Consider the following 24,245-nt stretch of genomic DNA (forward strand, 5'->3'; position numbering starts at 1 on the left):
AAAGGAGCCTCCCTAAGAGGAGCACTAACTGAGGAATGGCTCCATGCTCACAATTCCTGAAAGAAGATAAAGGACCACATTAGAGAGAGGCAGTTAGAGAGTCCCTCTAAAATACAAGGCTCATTTGTCTCTATGTTAGGTGGTTATGAAAAAGAAAAGGAGTTCCTTAACATTTTTGCATTAATGGAGGCAACCAAAGCACTTTTTACTTTTTAGTAGCAATTATGTTCTTGGGTACTCAACTATCCAAAGTTGCTGAGACATAACTCTACTTCATGAAGGAAGTTCAGAGTACATGACAGAATTAGGAAAAGCATTTTGTAAGCTCTGGTGTAATGGATTAGCATGAATTGAGTTCTCATTTGGTGTTAAACCCATTAGGCAAATGGATATCTAAGCACATCATGAATAAAATAGGACAGAGTTCTCATCACTCCTCTGATCAGAATTCACCAGTGGCCCCCAATGTATTCTGAGGTCTCATAATCTGGCTCCATTTTTACTTTGGCCTCAACCTTGCAATATCTTTTTTTTTTTTTTTTTTGACAGGCAGAGTGGACAGAGAGAGAGAGAGAGAGAAAGGTCTTCCTTTGCCGTTGGTTCACTCTCCAGTGGCCGCCATGGCCGGCACGCTGCGGCTGGCGCACCGCGCTGATCTGATGGCAGGAGCCAGGTGCTTCTCCTGGTCTCCCATGGGGTGCAGGGCCCAAGTACTTGGGCCATCCTCCACTGCACTCCCTGGCCACAGCAGAGAGCTGGCCTGGAAGAGGGGCAACCGGGACAGAATCTGGCGCCCCGACCTGGACTAGAACCCGGTGTGCTGGTGCTGCAGGTGGAGGATTAGCCTATTGAGCCACGGCGTGGGCCTAAATATCCTCTTGACTCAAGTGGACCCAGCTACACTATCTGCCTTATTACTCCTTGGCCATGATGTTCATGTATCCTCTTTAAGGTCTTTCACTGACTATCGCTGCTGTCTGAATTGTTCTTCCAGCATCCTGTATAGCCAACTCTCCTGACACAAGTTGTCAAGGTTCAACTTCTTGTTACTGTATTTGCAAATGTATCTTGCCCCATTGTCACCCTGTGGCACTCCCAGCCTCTCATACCTCATTCTTGTTTTTTTCCCAAGAGGCATTCATCAACTTCTACCTCTGATATTATTTACTTAGATTGAGAGGCAGAGATGTGTTTTTGATTCACTGCAAAAAATCTCGGGGAACTAGAATAACCAATACCTGGAATGCAGAGTAACTGCTCAAACATTTAATGTATTGAAAAAGAGGTTTGATGGGATTGAATTCAATCCCATCAAGGTGGCATGTACCAATGCCATCTCACTAGTCCCAGTGATCAACTTCTGTTCACAATTGATCATAATGATGGGATCACATAAGCAAGAATAGTGTCTGCAAATACTAGCTGATAGAAGCAAAAAGGGAGAGAGTGATCCAACATGGGAAGTGAGATACACAGCAGACCCATAGAATGGCAAATGTCCTAATAGCACTCTGGCCTCATAATCAGCCCTTAAGGCATGCAGAACCAGCTGAAATGCCCATGAGAGTATTTCAGGCATGGAAAGCCAAGACACTCTGGGGGAAAAAAAAAAACCTAAATGAAAGATCTCCACAAGTGAGATCCCAGTGGAAAGAACAGGTCATCAAAGAAGGAGGTACCTTTCTCTGAAGGGAGGAGAGAACTTCCACTTTGACCATGGCCTTGTCTAAAAATGATCAGAGTCAGTGAACTCAGGGGGCTTCCATAGCCTTGGCAGCTCATGACAAGAGCCTAGGGTGATTACTGAAGCGATAAACAAGAGTGTCAATTTGTTAAGTCAACAACAGGAGTCACTGTGCACTTACTCCTCATGTAGGATCTCTGTCCTTAGTGTGCTGTACATTGTGATTTAATGCTATAACTAGTACTCAAACAGTATGTTTCACTTTATGTTTCTGTGTGGGAGCAAACTGTTGAAATCTTTACTTAATGTATGCTAAACTGATCTTCTGTATATAAAGAGAATCGAAAATGAATCTTGATGTGAATGGAAGGGGAGAGGGAGTAGGAAAGGGGAGGGTTGCGGGTGGGAGGGACGTTATGGGGGGGAAGCCATTGTAATCCATATTCTGTACTTTGGAAATTTATATTCATTAAATAAAAGTTTAAAAAAAAAGAAAAAAAAAGAAAAAGAGGCTTATGGCCAGCCAGCACTGTGGCTCACCAGGCTAATCCTCCGCCTGTGGCGCCAGCACCCTGGATTCTAGTTCTGGTTGGGGCGCCAGATTCTGTCCCGGTAGCTCCTCTTTCAGTCCAGCTCTCTGCTATGGCCCGGGAGTACAGTGGAGGATGGCCCAAGTCCTTGGGCCCTGCACCCGCATGGGAGACCAGGAGAAGCACCTGGCTCCTGGCTTTGGATCAGCACAGTGTGCCGGCTGCAGTGGCCATTGCAGGGTGAACCAACAGAAGGAAGACCTTTGTCTCTCACTGTCCACTCCGCCTGTCCAAAAAAAAAAAAAAAAAAAAAAAGGCTTATGGGTACAATCCTTCATGGATTTCTCATAGGTCAAGACAAAAATCACAACAACGTAAAGATTTTAAGCAGCTTTATTTGCCATTCTAGAAGAATATTTCAATGAGCTTAGCAGAGGTTGGTTTTATAGACAGAAAAGGAATTTTTTTCATGGAAAAAAAAAGCCAAAACCAAGTAACACAATGCAGTTGATTGCTTCAGAGCCACTATGCTTATGAAGTAAGGAATAGGGAACAGAACAATAGAAAAGTAACTGACTCCTGAATGTCAGCTCACTTTTGTGAGGGCAAAGGATAAAGCAGTGGAACCTTCCTTTTCATGCTGATTAATACTGGGTTGTTTGGGAAATCTGGCCTTCATCTGTCTGATTTGTTTGAAGGTCAGATGGAATTTTAGCTTCCGCGACTCTGCTGATTTTTAGCCTCATCTGTTGGGGCCCCGACCAAGATCTTACTCTAAAACCCCAGGCTCCATGAGTGTTCACCATTTGATTTGTGGCCTCTGTTCTGCCTCCTCTGCATGCAGTTGTCACACGGATCACAAGTGTGGACTGGCCTCTTTGTACACAGAGGAGCCGTCTTCGCCCAGTCTTGGCGTTCACTACCATAAATACGTGAGAGGTGATGCCTAATTAGAGGAAAGGGGAAGTATATTAACGTTGAGAAATTAATGAGCTTGGGGAAAAGCAAATCTGTGCCTCTGACCAATTGTTAGAAAAACGTGAACACAGCAGAGGCGCAGGGAGGGGCAGCACGGATTTCCAGGCCCCTGCAACCTTAACAGCCATGCTTCGTGTCAGCTTCATCACGTAGCCAACAGAATTCTCACTGCCCAGACAGCTTCTCCGCAGCTCCCTTCTTTTGTGAGCTCTTCTAGAAACCTCCTCAGGGCCTGTCCACTATTCAGTTTCACTTAGCATGGAATAAAGCAGTGCGCCTCTTGAACCTGGGCATTCTTTTATTCTAGGGAGATGGGGCACTGGATATTATCACCTGTCTGGAATCTAGAAGCAGAAGGGAGAGGTCAAAGTAAGCAGCTCCATCGCAGGGCAGGCTCTTAGGCCATTCCACTAACAACTGGTTCTTTGATTTTTTTTTTTTTTTTTTGACAGGCAGAGTTAGACAGTGAGAGAGACGAGAGAAAGGTCTTCTGTTGGTTCACCTCCCAAATGGCCACTGCGGCCGGCGCACCACGCTGATCCGAAGCCAGGAGCCAGGTGCTTCCTCCCGGTCTCCCATGCGGATGCAGGGCCCAAGGACCTGGGCCATCCTCCACTGCCCTCCCGGGCCACAGCAGAGAGCTGGACAGGAAGAGGAGCAACCGGGACAGAATCTGGTGCCCCAACCGGGACTAGAACCTGGGGTTCTGGTGCCGTAGGTGGAAGATTAGCTGAGTGAGCCATGGTGCCAGCCCTTTGTGACGTTTTAAGCCTTCCATTCTGGTAGTGTAAGAGCCCCATAACCCAAGACTCACAACCCCATGGAATGGGCGTCAGACATGCAGTGGACATTGTCTCTATACATACCCAATTTTTATATATACAAGTATACAAGTATCCTGTTTTTGTGATTTGCTGTTACTGGGAATAAAGAAGAATCTTATTAGAAGTGTAGCTGAATTCACAGTATGGTTTGTCCTAACACCTGTAAGACAATACTTGAGCCATTGTGATAAGTTAAACTTGCTATTGTCAGAACAGTAGGCAAGAATTTCCTATGAAAAAACAGGGTCGGGGTCAGCCATTTATATCAGTTCTATCATTTACCTCTTTCATGCGATGCAGAAACAAATATATGACAAACTGAACTTCTCCCGATTGAAACGATCAAGGGTGAGGTAGAACCCAGGTGTCTGGACACCCATCCCAGTCTCTCAAACAGACACACTAATGTACCCATGGACTGCAGTCTTTCAACATTCCTCATTGAAAGGATCTTCCCCCTATCCTTTGACCTCTGACAGTTTAACCTCTGCTTGGGCAGTCTAACTCCAATGGTTACAATGTCCACCCGTTAAGAGATTTTTACTCTCAAATTAAGATCTGCCTTCTGCATAAGAACCAGCTGGTGCTCACCCACAGACAGAGCACATACAGCAATTCTCAGTAGGAATAGCCCAAACCTCAACACTTCCTTCTACTACAGCAATGATTTGCAGGTTGCCCTGCCTTTCCCGTCTCCCACAGCCAATCCATTCTGCACATTGCAGCCTGAGTGGTATATTTGAAATGGAAATCCATGCATTTACCCAATAAGTCTTTGGGGACCTACTACGCACTACGCACAAGGGACACATGCACAAGATAGAAAGTCTATCCTTAGGGAGCTTGAGTTGAAGTGTTTGGAGACTGGATCAACAAAGACTTGTGAAACAAGAAACACAGGGCACACAGCTAAGAAGTGGGGGAAAGGAGCAGAGTTTTGGTGGCATTTCCTACTCTTCTGAGGACTAGGACCAAATTCCTGAATGGGCCTGAAGGGCTTTGTCAGACCTGGTCTGGTCTTGTATGACGTTTTCTCACATCTACAATGCAGCCACATGAACTTTCCCTAGGGTCCTGACCTCCAACCGTGGAATCCTCTGCCATTGGGATTTTGTATACGCCTAGAATGCTGTTCCCTCTCCCACTCGGCCCCTCCTCCCCTCTCTTGTAACCTCTCCAGAGGATTCCTCAGTTGCCATTTCATCAGGAAAGCTGTCCTTGACCTACCTCCTTGCAGCCTGATGTTTCTCCTTCAATGCATTCATTGCATCCAAAATGCACATTCCTTTTATCTGATGAATGCCTTTTTTTGCTACTAAAATGCAGCTCATGGTTGTTGTCTTTACAGAGTTTCTTTGGCTTATTCTAAAACCTAAGCTGACATATTAATGCATTTAAGTGTTTATGTATATATGTAATGTATAAATATGTATTAACTTATCAGATTAGGTATATTTATACATATATAACCATATCAATCATTAAGTATGAATTATCCAAACATTGTCTTTATGGGTTATGGTTTCTTTAGTTGGAGATTTTGGGTACTCTCCAACTCCACTAAGTTTCTTTAATTCAAGAGAAATTCACGTGAAATAAAATTTGAAGTATATAAAAGTGGCAGTTATTAAGTTAACAATGTTATACAACAATTTTATTTACTTCCAGCATTTTTATTGTCCTACGGGAAAGAAGCCATATCTATTAAGCAGTAACTCCTCACTCCCACCTGCAAATATTAATCTGTTTCCTGTCTCTTTGGATATGCCTGTCCTGAATATTTCATTTAAATGAAATCATATGACCTTTGATCTAGTTTCACTTTACTGTTTCTGAGGCTTCCTTGCATCTTATGCATAAGAACTACTTGCTTTCTATAGCTGAATAATATTCCTTTGTACTGATACATTGTATTAATCATTATGTGTCATTTGGATTGTTTTCACTTAGCTGTGATGATTGTGAGTAGTGTTGCTATGATGATTCCCGAACAAGCTTTTACATACTTGTTTTCAGTTATCTTGGGCCTATATCATGGAGTGGTATTATGGAATTTCTGAGTCATACTCTAATTACTAGCCATGTTCACCCTATTTCAGAAGTATTTGTCTTTGCTGAGGTTCTATGCTTGCCAGAAGTGTCAGGTTTCTACCATTGCCCCTTGGGATACTTTGCCAGGTGGAAGACTGTTTATCCATTTTATACTTGACCATTTTTGCACACTGTGCTTTGCTACATAATCTTATTAGCATAAATCCTTTGTCCCTCATATTTTTTCTACCTCCAATGCCTTAGTCATTTTATTTTTTAAAGCCAGTAGCCTCCACACGGGCTGGAAAATAGGATATAAGTGTGTGCTCCCAGCATTGTGGCATAGTTGGGTGAAGTCACCACCTGTGAACCTGGCATCCCATAAGGGCACCTACTCATGTCTTGGCAGCTCCACTTCCAATCCAGCTCCCTGCCTGTGGCCTGGGAAAAGTCAAAGATGGCCTACTCTATTTGTATCTCTTTAAATATCAAAATAAATCTTTTCTTTAAAAGCACTCCCCCCAAAAAACGTTGTGGCAGAGTTCTAAGAGAGACATCTCCCCACATCTATTCATTTACTTGGCTGACTATTCTTGAAGTATCATCAACTGAGAAAAACTATGGGGCCAACACTGTAGTGCAGCAGAGTGGGCCACCGCTTGTGGCACCAGCATTTCACATGAGCACTGGTTCAAGTCTCAGCTGCTTCACATTCAATCCAGCTTCCTGCTAATGCACCTAGGAAAGCAGAAGACTGTCCAAGTAGGGGCCCCTGAGCCTATGTGGTAGAGACCCAGAATGAGTTCTAAGTTCCTGGCTTTGGCCTGATCCAGCCCCACACTATCCGGCCATTTTACCCAGATTCTCCACTTTACTCTAGAAAACATGCATTATTCCCATTTTGCATATGAGAAAATGGATTTAAAGCTTAAATGGCTTCTTTGTTGTTTTTGAAGATTTAACTTATTTGAAAGGCGCAGTTATAGAGAGAGAGAGACCCATAGTGAAGCCTTCCATCCCTTGTTTCACTGTCCAAATGACCACAATGGCCAGGGCTGGTCCAGACCAAAGTCAGGAGCCAGAAACAACTTCTGGGTCTCCCAGAAGATAAACTGTTATCTATTTATATGTTTATCAATTATAATGTGGTAGAAGTGTATTATATGGTATGAGAAATAACTGCATACCATTAAGCAAAAACAAAACTACTTTTGTTGTGTACTGATCTTACAGTACTTAGGTACGCCATAAATTAGAAATGTGCAAACAAAAATAAATTAGGGGTCCGTGTTATGGCACAGCAGGTACAGATACTGCCTGTGATGTTGCCATCCCATTTAGGTGCTGATTTGAGTCCTGCCTGCTACATTTCTGGTCCAGCTCCCTGCTTATGTGCCGGGGGAAGCAAAAGAACATGGTTCAAGTCCTTGGGCCCCTGCTCTCACATGGGAGACTGGAAAGAAGCTCCTGGCTCATGGCTTCGACCTGGCCTTCCCCTGGCTACTGCAACCATTTGGGGAGTGAACCAGTGGATGGAAGATCTAATACTTTCGAGTACTTCTTTAAAGAAACAATCATCTTCCTTTTGCTTATCTGTATTCTCTTAAGTGTTATAAATATGTATTACTTAATATCAGAAAGAAGTACAGGACAATTTTTGGCAAGGCACAAATTCTTTTGCAGGAGAGGAATATATTTTTCCTCTTATAACCTTGGTTCCAACTGGTGAGTGGTATTTCTTTTCTCCCAGGAGAGTAACACATGTAATGCAGTTGTTCTGCAATGCAATAAGTTATCACAGTGCCAATCCAAACGTGTCAAAAGAAAAACCTCATTCTCAGCTCTTAAGGGGAGCTCTTCATACCCAAGAAGTAACACGAGCTACACTGAGGAAGGAGTCCCATACTGAGAGTGTTGTTGTGGCCTCCACGCAAATGCTACCTCTCACCTTGCCTTCCCCCCATGTCACCCTCACCCATACCTCTTCTAGGCTTGGCACTTCCATTTATACCTACCTTGCCAAACACATTATCATTTGCTCTTGATGAAGTATTACTATATCAGAGGGTCTTAAAAATTATAACAGTTTCTTACATGTCCATATTTGATTTTGAACCAGGTCAAGGGAAGAGTTTTATCTGTTGTATTTCTCTGTGTCCCCAGTAATCAGGATTCATTCACTGCATTAAAACTATTTTGAAGGTCAACGTTTTCTCAAGTATTGGCTAAGTGCTGGGCACTTACTAAGAGGAAGGGCAGCCAAGTCCAAGTTTCTTCAAGCTTAGGGGGAAGGAGCAAATAACAAACATACAGCCAAATGCAACACCGATAGATCGCAAAAAGTACCACAAAGGAAATAAACAAAATGTCATGAAGAATTGAGTGGACAATTTTAGTCACGATGGTCAGGAAGACATCTCAGTTGAGATAAGTGAGCTGAGATTAGAAAGAACTGGAGTTAGATATTGAGCACATAGTAGCTACTTAAGACACATTTGCTTCATGAAGCTATTTTTAGCTATTTTTGCAACAGCATCTTGTACACAGCTGGAAAACATTATTGAACTTGATTCGAACAAAAGGTCATTAAGATTCGGTTATGTGCTAACCATTATGTTTTATAGACTCCACCCTGTTTGACCTTACTTGCCAACCATAAGAGACAGTCTTATTTTTCCACATTCTGCTCATGAACAAAATGTTCAATGATATTAACCTGCCCAAGGTCACACACCTGTGAAGAACAGAACCAAGATCTAAGCCAAAATATATTGGCCATCCCCAAAATGCACCTGCTTCTACTAATCCAAGGAGGAAGGTATGAGGTCACACACACACACACACACACACACAAAACAAAACAAAAACACATTCACATTGTTGAAACAGAAACAAATGAGTTTTATAGAAATCACTTGTTCTTTTAAGTTTAAGGTGAAATTTTACAAAAACTAGAAGTTTCATTGCTTTAGTAACCTAGGATTTCTAAAATGTTTTTGTGTGGGAAGGAGAATTGAAAACTGACTTAGACTTGACATGCTATTTCCTAGACTGGTCTGCAACTAATGTGCTGAGTGTCCTTATAGAAATGAGCTCACCACTCTTGACTCCAGCATCCTTAATGATGCTTTCACTGTCAAACACTCAGCAAACATGAGAAATTTTTAGCAAATGTGTGGGTGAGAACTAGTGGAGTTAAACTTCCCTGAAAATGAAGAAGCATCAGGGAATTGATGATATAAAGAATGGCACAGTTGAAAATAATTCTGATGTTGGCTCTGGGAGGTTGGAATAGAGCTCACAATGCAGAAAAAAACACGTCAGGGCAAGTGATGGAAAAAACTCAGGCATTTTTTCCCCTCCCCTGGATTTCCTACTTTTCCCCGATCTGAGGTAACTAATTGAGTACCTGAAATGTAATGTATTGGAGTGAATGCACATTTTCAGATTCAAGGATTGTTTACAGGCATTGTGTATTCTGTTGAGGACTAGTGGTTTGGTGTTTGTGTGTGTGTGTGTGTATTGTTTTGTGTGGTTTCTCTTAATACTGTTTGTCCAACTCTTACTTAGTGTAGGTTGAACTAGATGATCATTAAATAAACTGAAAAGAGATCTTAGAAAAAATTCAGAATGGGAAAGTGAGAAGGAAGAGAAAGGGTTGGAGTGTGGGCAGGAGGGAGAGTGGAGCTTGGGGAGTTTCACTATGTTCCTACATCTGTATATATGAAATATATTGAACTTGTATAGCTTAAATTTTTTCTTCAAAAAGCTACAGCATCATTAAAAGGTATTGCCTGTTTCTTTCTAATTCACTTTTCACTTGTGAGACTTAGAGTGCCTAGCCACATATTAGGTATCCTGCAAATCATTGCTCAATAGGTTCAAGTATTCTAAGAAATCAGACAAGGTTTTGTTACTATAAAGTTGTGTTGATGAGTAAGTGAGAGCAAATTAGAGACCCAAGTATAGACATTCAGAGGGCTCTGCTGTTTCAACTCCAACAGTCTGTTAGCATGTGTATACTCCATGTACAGGAGACGAGGGTACCTATGTTTGAATAAGTCTCGAGTATGGATGGCAGTTTTATTTTGAAAAGAAATTGGATCAACTACTTTGTTTCAACAACAATAGATTGGGAACAAGATGGTGACAGCCAAGACACTACACCGACAGTCTCTTCATAGAGACAGCAATTTTAACAGCTACTCGTCTAACTTCGCAGAGCTAAGAAACCCAAGTGAGAGCTAACAGTGTCTGATTGTAGAAAAACACACATTGGAGAAGGCAAGAACAATACAATTGTCCATGTCACTCCTCCCCAAACTCCAAGTAGCGCAGCATGGAGAGATGCCTCTGACTTGGGGAAAGGAGAGGCAATCAGGTCCAGACCTTGGGCTTGAAACCCAGTGTTGTGCCAACCATAGTGAAACCCAAGGCTGTGGAGAGTCTCACAGCCTCTGCTGCCAGGCCACTACCTACAGACTACACTACTGAAGCACTGTTAGCAAGATGGGCCCACCAAAACTTCCGTAACTTCAGGTAGAACAACCAGGAACAACAACATTCTTTCTGGGGGATATGGCAGGAAAGTGAGCACAGGGTTATGCCTTCAAACTTAGTGCAGGACTAGTAAAATCCATGATTGGACAAGTTCTAGTGGCCGAGGTCTCTGGAACAGGGTATAAATATCCTTAAGTAACATACATGCAAAAATCACCCATGAAGTTTAGCAGACTGAACTAAAAAGCACATTGTCAAGTAAGATTCATTCCAGAAATGCAAGGATGGTTCAATATATTCAAATCAATGAATCAGACTGATAGCATCAATAGAACAAGTGAAAAAACCATATGATCATCAGTAGATGAAGACAAGCATTTGATAACATTCAACTTCTTTTAAAAAGTATTAACAAATTATGTATAAAAGGAACAAACTGCAAGGCAATAAGGCTACAGGTAACAAACCAATAGTTAGTGGCACACTGAATAGGCAAAAGCTGAAGTCTAAGATCTGAAGCAAGAAAAGGATGCCTGCCTTTACCACTTTTGTTTAATACAGTCTTAGAAATCTTAGCCAGAGAAATCAACCCAAAGAAATGAAGAGCATCCACGTCATAAATGAGGAACTCAATGGTCATTGTAAATAGATGATACAATCCTATGTAAACTTCTAACCTCTGTGTGAAGTCTTCTTACAACTAATCAACAGATTCAGCCAAGTTGCCTGATAGGACAGTTAAACAATAGGTTACGTTGCTATGTGCCAATAGTGAATTGTCCTAAAAGGAAATCAAAAGCAATCTCATTTATAATAGCTACAAAGACATAAGTTATCTAGGATTAGCATAACCGAACAGATGAAATACCCTTACAATACAACTATAAATCATTGATAAAACAAATTGAAGGATACCAAAACAATTGAAGGACATCTCATATTCATGGATTCAAAGAATCAAAATGGTTAACGTGTTTGTAGTAACAAAGTGGTATACAGATTGAGTACAATCACCACCAAAATCCCAATGACATTCTGCATAGAACTTTAGAATTCTGAAATCCAAGCAGAAACACAAAAAATACCAAACAGCCAAAGCAGTTTCAAACAAAAGGAACACAGTAGAAATGTCATTACTTAGCATATGCTACAGAACTATACCAAGTAACACAGCATGACATGGGAACGAAGACAGACATATAGACCAAGGGACTAGAATAGACAGCCTGGAAGTAAATTCATGCTTCTACAATCACCTGATCTTTGACAAAGGTGCTAATATGCTGGAGAGAAAATTAAAAAAAATGGTGCTGGAAAACTGAGATGTCCACATGCAGAAGCATAAACAGACTCCCTGTTTCTCACTGTAAACAAAAATCAACTCAAAACTTTGATTACAGCAAAGGGGAATTGCTTGAGGACACTGGAATCGGCAAGGATTTTTTGGATAAGATTTCCAAAATAATGGTAACAAAAGCAGAAACAGATAAATGGAATTACATGAAACCAAGAAGCTTTTGCATACTAAAGTTGGTAAATTAAGAGACAACCTAAAGAATGGGAGAAGATACTTTCAAAGTATACCTGAATATATTAAGGACATCAACTCAATAACAGTAAGGTAATCTAATTAAAGTGATCAGAAGATCTATTTTTCAAGGTCACAGACATTTAGCCAATTGGTATATAAAAAACTGCTGTACGCCATGAATTACCAGGAAATACAAATCAAAGCCACAGCAATATCTAATGTCACTCCAGTTATAATTGCTATTGCAAAACCTAAGGATAAATGCTGGTGAGGATGTGAAGAGGAAATCCTATACTGCTGGGGAATGTAAATTACCATAGCCACTGTGGGAAATAGTATAGATTCCTGAAAAATTAAAAATGCAGCTCTAATATGATCCAGCAATCCCACTGCTGGGTTTGTATCCAAGGCAAATGCAACCATTGTGTTAAAGAAACATCAGCACTCTCATGTTTGTTGCAGTACTATTAACCATTGCCTCAAAATGCTAATCACCTAAGTTTCCATACACTGATGAATGGATAAAGCCAATGTAGTACATATACACAATATGTACACAATATTCCAGCTATAGGAAAGGATGGAATCATTTCACTTGGGATAAGATGGATGGAACTTGAAGTGAAGTCAGTCAGTTACAGGAAGAGAAATATTCTGTCATTTCACTTCTGTAGAATCTGGACAGCTGACCTCATACAAGCCACGAGTAGAGTGGTATTACTAGAGACTGCACAGAGTGTGTGGGGGGGGTGCAGGCAGAGGCTGATTACTGGGTACTAAGCCACATGAGCTGCTAGACCATGGAAAGACATCCCGGTGTTCTATTGCCTGGTAGGTTGACTACAGAAAATGACAATTTACTGAGTATCTTTTAAATGTTTGAAAAATGTTTGAACATTTTCATCATAAAGACATGATGAATGTTTGAGGAGACATACAGTGATAGCTCAAAAACATCATGTAAGATAAAATTAAAACATTTATTTTTGTGCAAAAATTTTTGAAATTCATGCAAATGAGTGGTTTTAAGAAGTTCTTTGGGGATGCATACTATAAAAAATTATGTGTGGATTTAAAAATTTTTGGCATCAAAATTAACATCTTTTAATTTCATTTTCCATGAATTTTTGAAGTATCCTTGTACCTATGTGAAATAATCACGTTACCATATAAATATGCAGTTTTATCTAAGTAAAATCTTTAAAACCCTGTAACTGTTACTAGTCATAGCAAATGGCCAAGGGTGTCTCATTAGCCATGTGACTAACGAAGGATTCTTAGAGACCATCCATTCAAATCTCTGCATCTCATAGACAGAAACTGAGGTTCAGAAAGCCCAACCTGTCCAGGTTAAATAACTCATTTTAGATGAGGACCAGAACCCTCATCTGATGACTTGAAGTCTCCAAGTCACTGGGCTGGAAGTCAGGGATGCCTGCCACTGTTCCCATGGTGTGGAGATGGAGCAGATGGTAGGTACCAGGATTTGAAGGCATCTCACACGTGGTCCCCAGATTGTCATCTCTAGTGCATGGACAGAGAGGCACTTCAGCTGGCACTGGCATTCAGGCTATCAAGTCCAAACCCATTTTATGGTCTGTGTTGAGAGTGGGCTTTACAGAGTCAGCAGGGGACCAGAACCAGGCAACATCTGTTAGTAAATGGAAAACTTCCAGTAACATGAATCTACTCTTTGCTATCAAACAAAATGCTTAATATCTAACTATCTGATGAACCACTGCAAATTAGATGCTACAGAAGCTTTGATATAGTTGTAATATGCTGTCTTTCCTCCCACTCAGGTGACGGTAGAATAACCCCCATCATCACTCAAGGAGTCTCTGTCACATGCTTGATAGGGTTGCAGCGTGGCTACTCCTTTCAGGGTTCATATGAAGAGCTGAAGGAGAACAGCGTGGCCTCTCTGCCCTCCCTCAGGTTTTCTGTGTGGAAATGACATCAAGTGTGTGAGTAACCGTCAGCTGCAGGTCTGTTGGCACTCTAGGCAAGCAAAGAACACAATCAACTTCTGGAAGACATTTTTTTGGCTAGTGGCCCAGGTCAAGGTCTATCCAGTCAGGGAAGAGGCAGGATGGGTTGGCTGTCAGAATATCCAAGAAGCAGCTTCACACAGCAACTTCCCTCACCAAAGGCCAGAGCACTGGGGGCTTTGGCAACCCCTCCAGGAGGCTTCCAGGTGGAACATCATTTTGTATTCTTTCCCTGTACAAACTTCCCGACCCCAGAGAAATCCAGTGTCTTTTTGGCAGTCATGAAGCTGGGTATGATTTCCTGATTTTTAAGAAGGACTTAAATTCAGAGAACTTCAGCATGTTCTAAAGGTAGTCTAGTGGTTGATCATATAAATTTTCTTCAATTGGGCTGCCAGAGTTATCACTACCTAGTTGTGTTAGCTACTTTCCTTCTTTGAGTCTCATTGCCTTATCCATGATAGGAAAAGATTAACAGTACCTAGATTATATATAACTTATCAGTAGATTTTAGGTCTTCATAATCTAGACATGAGAAATGAGCAAATATTCATGAAAACTATAGGTTAACACACTATTCTATATAGAGATCCCTGTATGTGTGTGTATCACGTTACCTACAATGTTTTAGCTTAGGTGATACTTTGTCAAGATTGCTGAAATATATTACCAGTTGGACAAAGTATGTATTTTGTCAACTTAAGGGAGAAGGAAAGGAATGAGCATATTCTTGAACTGCATTCGGGAATGTATCTAAAAATGTTCTATGGGGGTTGGCACATATCAAGCGCTCCACAAGCCATAGCTATTATAATCGTAAGATTATGATTGAGGCTGTTGTCACTTCTGCTGCTGATATTACTAACCATGTGCTCATTTTTTCAGTGACCTTATGCTTGTCTTAGATGCCACCATGGGACATTATGGCTTCTCCTGGCATCTGACTCAAGTGTGAGAAACTTGGAATGACAGCTAGCAGAGACATAAAGGATACTGCGGCAACGTACCTCTGTTTCACAAGTGGCAAAAATCGGCCCCAGACAGAGAAGATTCCTGAAGGCTACATATTAATAGCATTAGAAAACACAAAAATCAAAGAGAATAGAAAAGTAACCATTATTGAGCAGTAATTAGACTAGGCATGAAATCAATTCCATACAAAAAGTCTATCATTCATATACTACTTCTGGTCCAATTTTCATACACAAGAAACCTGCTTAATGCAAGAGGACAAGCTTGGTTCCAGAGTTACTTGATTGCAGCATTATATTTTGTTTGCAACTTTTGACCAAAATTATATGCAAGAAGTATAGGTTGAATATTCTGAATTGAAAACTCAACTACTCCAGAATCTTAAAATGTTTTTAATCTTAAAAATGTTCTGTAACATTTCCTTAAGGCCAGGCATGTATGGTATGCATGAAATGTAAGTGAACTGTGTGTTCAGACTTGATGCCCATCCCCAGGATAGCTCATTATGTGTGCACAAATATTCTAATATATGAATAAAAATCCAAAATCTTAAACACTTAGGGTTCCAAGTAGTTTGGATAGGGAATAGTTAACTTCTCGTAGATATGTGCAATCATTTATTAGAAGACTTGTAGAGTAGTCCAGCTTTGCATTAAGATTTAGTTGCCATTTAATAGCTGCATCATTAGCTTTGGGTAAGTTACCCATCTCTTTGTGGCTTCCATGGGTTTAAGGTAAAAAATCTTGTGTTCCATAGGACTGCTAAGAAAATTAAATAGCAGCACACCCAGTGATAAAAAGTAAATCTGACTCACAGCTCTGTCATTTTAGACCATGATATCTGACATAGTTTATAACTTGCCTGGGTCTTCACTATCATCATCTACAAAAAGGTCAGGGGACCTTTACCAGGTAGGCTCAAGGTGATGACTGAAGAAGGTCATTCATTTAAGTACTTGGCACAGATTCTTTGATTCAATGAACATTTACTAAATGTTACCCAACGTTGCTATTATAAGGTACAAAGAATACGAACAATGGCATGTAGCATATTACAGACAGTGAATAAATACTGGCTATTACAGACAAGGTGATTTCTTTTGTCAAGTATTATTGCTCTACCTCTATCCCAAGCCCAACTAGTTTCACTTGAATGAAAAAATGTCTATAACATGAGAAGTGGGATGGGGAGATCTAGAAATAAATAGGATAATTTTCATTCATTTAAGGACTTACACCTCTCCATGGATATTTATCCCTCTCCAACTTTCTCTACTTCATTTTCTCCTATACATAGAAACCTGCCTCAAGCAGTATTTGCAATTTTGTCAGTAACAAGCTTTTAAGTTTTGATTGAGATTTTAAACATGAAAAGCTGGGGAATACAGGTTCTGAGGGAAACTAGAAAGCAGCTTCCATTTATTATGAATATAAAATGGATCAGTTACTGTGTAGGGCTTGCTAGCATTTTAAGATATCCTACCATTCTTGTTACTCTGTGTCCACGGATGCAAATTGTGCAGAGATCTTTGAGTCATTTCACTATGGAGGGAACTTTAAAGCACAGAAATCAATTCATAAACCAGTCTCTGGGAAAAAATATCAATTAGTTCATCTCCACATCCAGTAGTTACCAAGGTTCTCTGGGCTAAAAGGGGTTTCTGGAGACCAAGGAAACATTTACACACCTTTCCATACTATTTAGAGGGAATCCAATGAAAGAAAATATTGAGGTCTATCAGTATTTTCTAACTTCTCATTTGTAGTAACACACTGGTATCTTAACAACTTTAAGCTGTGGACATTTGGCAAACGCTAGATTTAGTGGATCCATGCATCTATACCCAACAACCTCTCCTTTGTTTATATATGACAAAGAGTATTCTAAAAAGGTCAAAGAATTCCCCAGGTTTCCTTGCAGCTACAAGTAGCCATGTATTATAGTTTTGCTGAGTGAGATATAATAGGGGTCTGTTGCTACCAAGTTTCCTTCTTCCTCCTAGAAACGCAGTAGCCATATTGTAACCCTAAGGTATGAGGACTAGAAGCCAACATTCTAAGAATGGCAGAGAGAAGACAGAAAGCATAGGTCCTGAGGGCATTATAAGTCAATGCACCAATCTACTGTACTTCTGGTTTAGCCTACTGTAATTGAGTCTTGTTTGATTTGTGTTTGACTTAGTCCTAACAAACAGTGAATAGACATCTATATCTGTGGTCACTTACACTCCACTCTTTTCTTGCAACTGAGCCCAAATTTCTTTTAAAAAATTATCTTTCTTACATGGAGCCTTGGGGGAAGACAAATATCAAAATGACCAGCCGTTTTGTCCTTGACAATCTGGTTCTTCAGTCTTCATTTATATCCTGTAAACTATCCCAAATCCTTGTAATCAATTCTATATTTTCTTACATTGGAGTCTTTTTCTCTTGCCTATGGCCAAACCGTACTTTGTATTTATCATTCTGTATGATACCACTGATATTGAATAGTTTCTATCTGATAGGCAATGTACTATATTCTATGTTATCTTACGTAATTTTTACATAATTTTCACTGCATAGAAATTTGAAGTTAAAGTTAAGGCAAATGAGGCTTGCAGAGGTTGCACAGTATTTCCAAGGGCAACCAGAAAGTGGCTGTGGCAGAGATGGTGCTCAACTCTCCATGTGCTAACCTTTCATTTCCCAGCCTCCCTTGCATTTAGGCTGGGCCTCATGACTAGTACCCGTCAATGAAATGTGCGTAGCAGTGAAAAGGATCTCACCTAGGCTGAGGCAACAAAGAGCTGGTCCATCTCTCCATCTGGCATACCGTTTCACTGGCCTCGGAGAACTTGGGGTGGCTTGGCTACAATTTCAAAGTGGTTTCTTAACTCCCATGGGACCATGACAAGAGGGCAAAGTTAACCTCCGCCACGGAGCTACTGGCAGTTCAGGGTGTATCTGCTGTGTGCACTTAGTTAATTATCCTGACCAATCTATTAGCAAAAACAGAATTTGAAATCACTTCTACATCATTCCATCATGTTTACTTTTTACAAGAACAAAAGAACCAGTAGAGGAAATGACACTACCCAGAATAACCTCTTTCTTTAGCTCCGGTTCTCGTCCGAGTCCCTTTGGCAGATAGTTCTTTTTCCTGCCTTGGATGCACGCTTCTATGGAGATCCTTTCCAAGTAACAATGAAGTTGTAAGATCATGTCTGGTATTATTAAACTCACCACTTGTACCACTTTGTGAGCATTCACTCATAGCCATTGAATTAGTAAGCGGAAGAAAATTGGCTCAAGTAATGGAAGGCCCGATTTCGAAGCTCATAAGCAGGTGTGAAACCTGCGCTTAAGGCTGCTCGTCCGCTTCCAGTGGACCAGGATCAACTGACACTACTTGTTCTTGTTCCTTCACTTCTTCCACTACAGGGATTCATCATCTGCAGGACCCTGGGGCTGCCGGGGTTTGAGCAGCACTTACTCTGTCCTCAGCAGGAAAGCAGCAGTAATCTGAAAGCCATTGAGACTGGGAGCAGTGACGACTCCTTGTTACCTTCCAGCTTGAGGAGATTCTGGTTATCATTATGCTAATGATTTTTGCTAATTTTGTTCCATTCGTCCCCATCTTTCTGCCGAAAGGGGGAAAAGCAGTACAGTTTGATGCCTATTATTCCCTTATTACGCTGGTCAATCCTGCTCTGTCAAATTCATCCTTCTGCCCCTTCAAGTTCTGATACTCACCCCCAGTATCCTTATTTCCCACTCACCACCCTCTGGTCTAACCGTCAATTTAACCCACTACAGATTCAACAGGGTTATGTCCCATCAAATTCTTCCTATTCTGAAAGTGTGGTAAGCTGGAAATGCATTTAGTGGACTTAATGTTCCAAGGATGTTCATTTTATGTTAGCAGCACGGTATGTTCTACAATAGTGGCTCTTCTCCCTTGTGATCACAAGGCTGACTGGGATAGAGTATCATACTGACGATCACTAGTCTGGAGTAAAATTAAAACCAAAATTCAAAGTACAACTTCTTCAAAATGTCAATCACTTTTAAACTATAATAAGGTTGAAAAACCATTGGTTGAGCCACCTGAAGTCTAACATTGTATAGTAAATATTGATCAAACATCTACTGTATATCAGGTACTATGTAGGATCCTAATGTGTGAATGGAGGACATAATAGATACGGTATCTGCTCACCTCAAAAGGCCTGTGATCTCATGGGGACTAGATCCAGACAAACAAAAAAGCAGTGTACCATCATGAAGGCTCTGATGGAACAAGGACAGAGTGTTCCAGGGACACCAGGAGAGACACTGGAGCCCAGGCTCTCAGAGAGGATGCCCTTCCTCAGCATTATAGGAAGCCAATTTATTTGGCCAAGAAATCACAACATGGATGGAAAATTCAACACAGCAGGTGTTGGCTATTTTTTCTCCCATGAATTCCTGGTTCCCAAATGGGACATGCAGCTGCTGGCAACTTCTCTTTACAGATTTTGTGCTGGAGAAGATTGTCATATCACCTTCTTTTATATTTGGGGCTCACATTCTGCAAGACATAGGAATGCTAAGGCTCATTTAAATATATCAATCTTCCCAGCCTCTTTGACTTCGTATGAATAAAACTACATTCTCATCCTGAGACGAAATCAAAGCTGATATCCAGGCATCTTTGAAAACCTTTGCCTCCAACTCCCTAGAAGGTCATTTCCTTCCTAAGGGACCTGGCCCAGGTTGATGCATAGCTGTCATCCTCATCACTGTCTGCTCGCTTTCTACACTCACACTGTGCCCATGCCTACACTGCGGCTAGTTCCACAGGCTGGAAGGCTACCACCTCACTGCTCGTTTACTCTCATCTTTCCCTGCTTAAGCCGTCTCCCCACTTCCTCCAGCATTTTTCACAAGGGCTGCTCTTTTTGCCAGAGTTTGTATCCCCACCCCTATCTATTCCAAGAATATGCACCCTGACATTTAGATACACAAAATCCTGAAGAACATTTTGATTGGAAATTGTACATGTTAAGGGTTCCAGCTATTTAAGAAAGGAACTGTCATTGTACCACTATAGCCTTTTTTTTTTTTTATCTTTTATTTAATGAATATAAATTTCCAAAGTACGACTCATGGGTTACAATGGCTTCCCCCCCCATACCGTCCCTCCCACCAACAACCCTCCCCTTTCCCACTCCCTCTCCCCTTCCATTCACATCAAGATTCATTTTCGATTATCTTAATATACAGAAGATCAGCTTAGTATACCTTAAGTAAGTATTTCAACAGTTTGCTCCCACACAGAAACATAAAGTGAAAAATAATAGATGATTTTTTTAAAATGATGATGAAATCAGATCAGACCTATTGTCATGTTTAATCCCAGTGAGAGTCAAGTTGGGAATTGAAAATTTCTTTCTTTTCTTTTTTTTTTTTTTTTTACAGAAGATCAGTTTAGTGTACATTAAGTAAAGATTTCAGTCGTTTGCACCCCCATAGAAACACAAAGTGAAATATACTGTTTGAGTACTCGTTATAGCATTAAGCCTCAGTGTACAGCACGTTAAGGACCGAGATCCTACATGAGGAGTAAGTGCACAGTGACTCCTGTTGTTGACTTTACCAATTGACACTCCTGTTTATGGCATCAGTAATCTCCCTATGCACCAGTTATGAGTTTCCAAGGCTATGGAAGCCCCTTGAGTTCTCCGACTCTTATCTTGTTTAGACACGGTCATAGTCAAAGTGGAGGTTCTCTCCTCCCTTCAGAGAAAGGCACCTCCCTCTTTGAAGACCTGTTCTTTCCACTGGGATCTCACTCACAGAGGTCTTTTTGCCAGAGTGTCTTGGCTTTCCATGCCTGAAATACTCTCATGGGCTTTTCAGCCAGATCCGAGTGCCTTTAGGGCTGATTCTGAGGCCAGAGTGCTATTTAGGACATCCGCCATTCTATGAGTCTGCTGAGTATCTCACTTCCCATGTTGGATCACTCTCCCCTTTATTTATTCTATCGGTTGGTGTTAGCAGATACTAGACTTGTTTATGTGCTCCCTTTGACTCTTAGTCCTTTCATTATGATCAATTGTGAACTGAAATTGATCACTTGGAGTAGTGAGATGGCATTGGCACATGCCACCTTGATGGGATTGAATTGGATAGCCTTCTTAAGGCCTGGTGCAGTGACAGGTTTAGTAGATAATCCTAACTATTAATTGTTTGGGTATAAATGGTAGAGTTCAAGGCATTTAGAAGGTATTCATTAGCTAGTTTTTGGACTACCTTATCATGAATGGAGCAAAAAGCATGAGTTTGATTTAGGACACAGAATGTCCCTGGGACTGAGGTGTTGTGGGAAGAGGTACTCTAGTGCCAAGTAGTTTGCTAGATACTGCACACAGTGTCTCATTAATTCCAACAAGAGACCTCCAAGTACTATTATTCTGCCTTAACAGAAGATATAATACGGCATTGGAGAATGATGCAAATTCCAAGCAGACACTGAATTTTTGATCCTATCACACACCACATTTGTTTTTTCATCAGGAATGCCAAGGGATGGTCCGACAGCACTCACACTGAGGAACGTGGAGGGCTCTTAACATGGTGAGTGTCCAGAATGCAGGAGCAGGAACTGTGTGTAATTGTGTAGTTGCCAATGGAGTAGCAATTCATGCAGCTCAGATGAGGTGTTATTGGGAAGCTACCCACCCAATCTTATTCCCATCTTGACTATTACAATATTTAAATATCTAATATTGACTACTCAAAAGGCTTGGAATCACTCTCTTTTGTTGTTTATACAACAGCTAAGTGATGAGAATATATTCATCTCTAATGAGAGACATAATAAATTAGAGAAAGGATTTGAGAAGAATCACAATTGCAAGGAGTGCCGAGGTACGTCAGCTTCCATCTCCAAGGCCTTGGCTGAACGACGCACAAGCTGCTGGCTGCAAGCAGCTCAGCAAAGCAGAACAACAGCTGTCAGGAGTGAAGAGATCCAATTTCCCAAGCCCAACAGCGCTTCAGTGACCTTGAACAAGTCACCTCACCTTTAGGCTTCAGTTCCTGAGCAGATGAGTGGCAAGCCCACCTCCTTTTCACAGCCTCAGAAGCCCTGTATGATCTGACCTGTGCTCACTTCTCTCCTGCCCCTGCCCCTCCCTCCTCTCGCCCACTCAACTCTATACTCCCTCTTCTGTCAAGAAGCCAGTACCAGGGCATTGGTGTTTGCTCCTGCCACTGCCTGAGCTGCTCTCCCACCCTCCTACACCAAAGACAGGTCCCTTTTTGACATTCAGGCTTCAGCTCAGACAGGTTTTCTCTGATTCTTAGATAAAATAGTGCTCCCTAGTGGTGACTTCATCTCCCTTGAGTCGTTTTACCATACCCCTTATTTGTATGCACATTCTCAAACTCTTCCCACTTGAAAGAAAGCTCTATGAGAGAGGGACTTTGTCAGTTGTGTTCAATGCTCCGACCCCCATGCTGAGAATAATTCTGGCACACAGTATATGTTAAGCAAATGTCAAGTCATTGACTGAGTACCAATAATAATGAGTGGTTGGGTAGTTAATTTCAAAATACCCTACCACGTTTAGTTTCATACTAAATTTGGAAAAAATTCCTTTATTTTAGTACCAACTTGTCTGTATTCTTGAGTCTATAAATAGTTGTTAAAAGGCAAAGATTTTCTATCCATCTGTCTCTTTAAAATATTTTAACTGTCCAGCTGCCCTCAAGAAAATGTGTTCTTTCTGTTGAGTCACCCTGGAGGCTCAAATCATTAGGTCCCTGCTACCCATCTGGGAGATTTAGATTGAGTGCCTGGCTCCTGAGCCCAGCTCTGGCTGTTGTGAGCATTTGGGGAGTAGAACAGCAGATGAGAGATCTCTCTCTCTGCCTTTCATAGAAGAAAAAGGGATGGAGAAGAAATAGTATATTGAGTGTGCTTATATTTTATGAAGTTAAATCTGATTGAGAAATACTAGCAGCAAAACAGATAAGAAAACCTGATTATATTTATTTAAAAAACGGGGGAGAAACGTCCCTAATACTGTATAGTATAGGCTGCCTTTCAAATTGCTTCACCCTCTGATCCTTTTGCAAGCCAGGTTAAGCACCCACAAACAGAAAAGTCTCCATTGCAAAACTTTTCATACCTCAGAGGACAAAGGAAACACAACTCACTAACTTTCAACACATTTTGAAGACTGTTGTGATTGTACAAATATTCTACCTCATCCACACCTCCACATTACCTGGTTTGAGACAGTGACTAATAATTAAAAAGGAAAACCTCAAAAATTCAACTGACCTCAAATGATTTGGTGAAACAAAGGGATGAACTGAAATGCATTACAAGTCAAGATTGAGACTGGCCCTTATCAAAGGTGGCTAGGGCACTTTAGCACAGAGCTAGGTCAGAGTACACAGACTGGACTAGAAGCCTTTCAAGGTCATTTCTAAGGCAAGGGTGGTTTTGGATAGGGAGAGGAGTGAATATGCTCAGGCATACACTGCAACTAAGTGTGGTGCATCAGTATCTGGGAAAAATGGTTCCAAGCCCGGTTTTAGACAACAGACTACAGGAAATATTCTTCCTTCACTGGGACCAAAGACAACCAAAAACTCTCTTCTGGAACTGCAGGAGGCAAAGTCATCAGGAGATTATACACTTAGGAATGAAATCTACCTCTAGGGACCATGTGATCCAGCCAGGTTTCTTCAGATTTAAAACAAAACAAAACAAAACAAAAAAAACAACTTGCTAACATGTTTGCCTCTATCCTAGCAAGCAACAGTGACCTGCTTGTTAAATGATAATTCATGTAGAGATCTCAGCCCAATGTCTGAAAAATAGTTGAGAAAATATTTTCAGTTCACATTCATCTATTCTATTCGACAAGTATTTCAATAAACATTTTATTGTGTCTAAAGACCAGAGAAGTCAAAAATAAAGTCACCACTGCCAAGGAGCTTATACTCCAGTAGGAAGGGAGATCACAGCTATTGATGTGGACAAGAACTGGATGAAAATTAGCAGGAGAGAGAAGAGTTGAGGCATAGCCAGTATAGTTGGCTCAGCAGTTGAACTTGAGTTCTCATGAGATAGATCTGGATAAAGACAAAGCAGTGTGGTAAAATGATGAACACCAAGTTACACCAAGAAGAATAGAGCAACGCAGGGTTGATAAGGATCACTTG

The 24,245-nt window shown here is 41.0% G+C and overlaps 1 protein-coding gene across 9 annotated transcripts in view; it reads right to left on the bottom strand.

Moving 5' to 3' along the window:
* ATP10B (ATPase phospholipid transporting 10B (putative)) overlaps nt 1-24,245 on the bottom strand; it is a 356,253-nt gene that overhangs the window by 313,368 nt on the left and 18,640 nt on the right. The window lies entirely within an intron of this gene.

Source organism: Oryctolagus cuniculus, chromosome 6 (genome assembly GCF_051225735.1).
Source record: "Oryctolagus cuniculus isolate XC-2025 breed Fujian yellow rabbit chromosome 6, ASM5122573v1, whole genome shotgun sequence".
In the NCBI taxonomy this organism is placed as follows: domain Eukaryota; kingdom Metazoa; phylum Chordata; class Mammalia; order Lagomorpha; family Leporidae; genus Oryctolagus; species Oryctolagus cuniculus.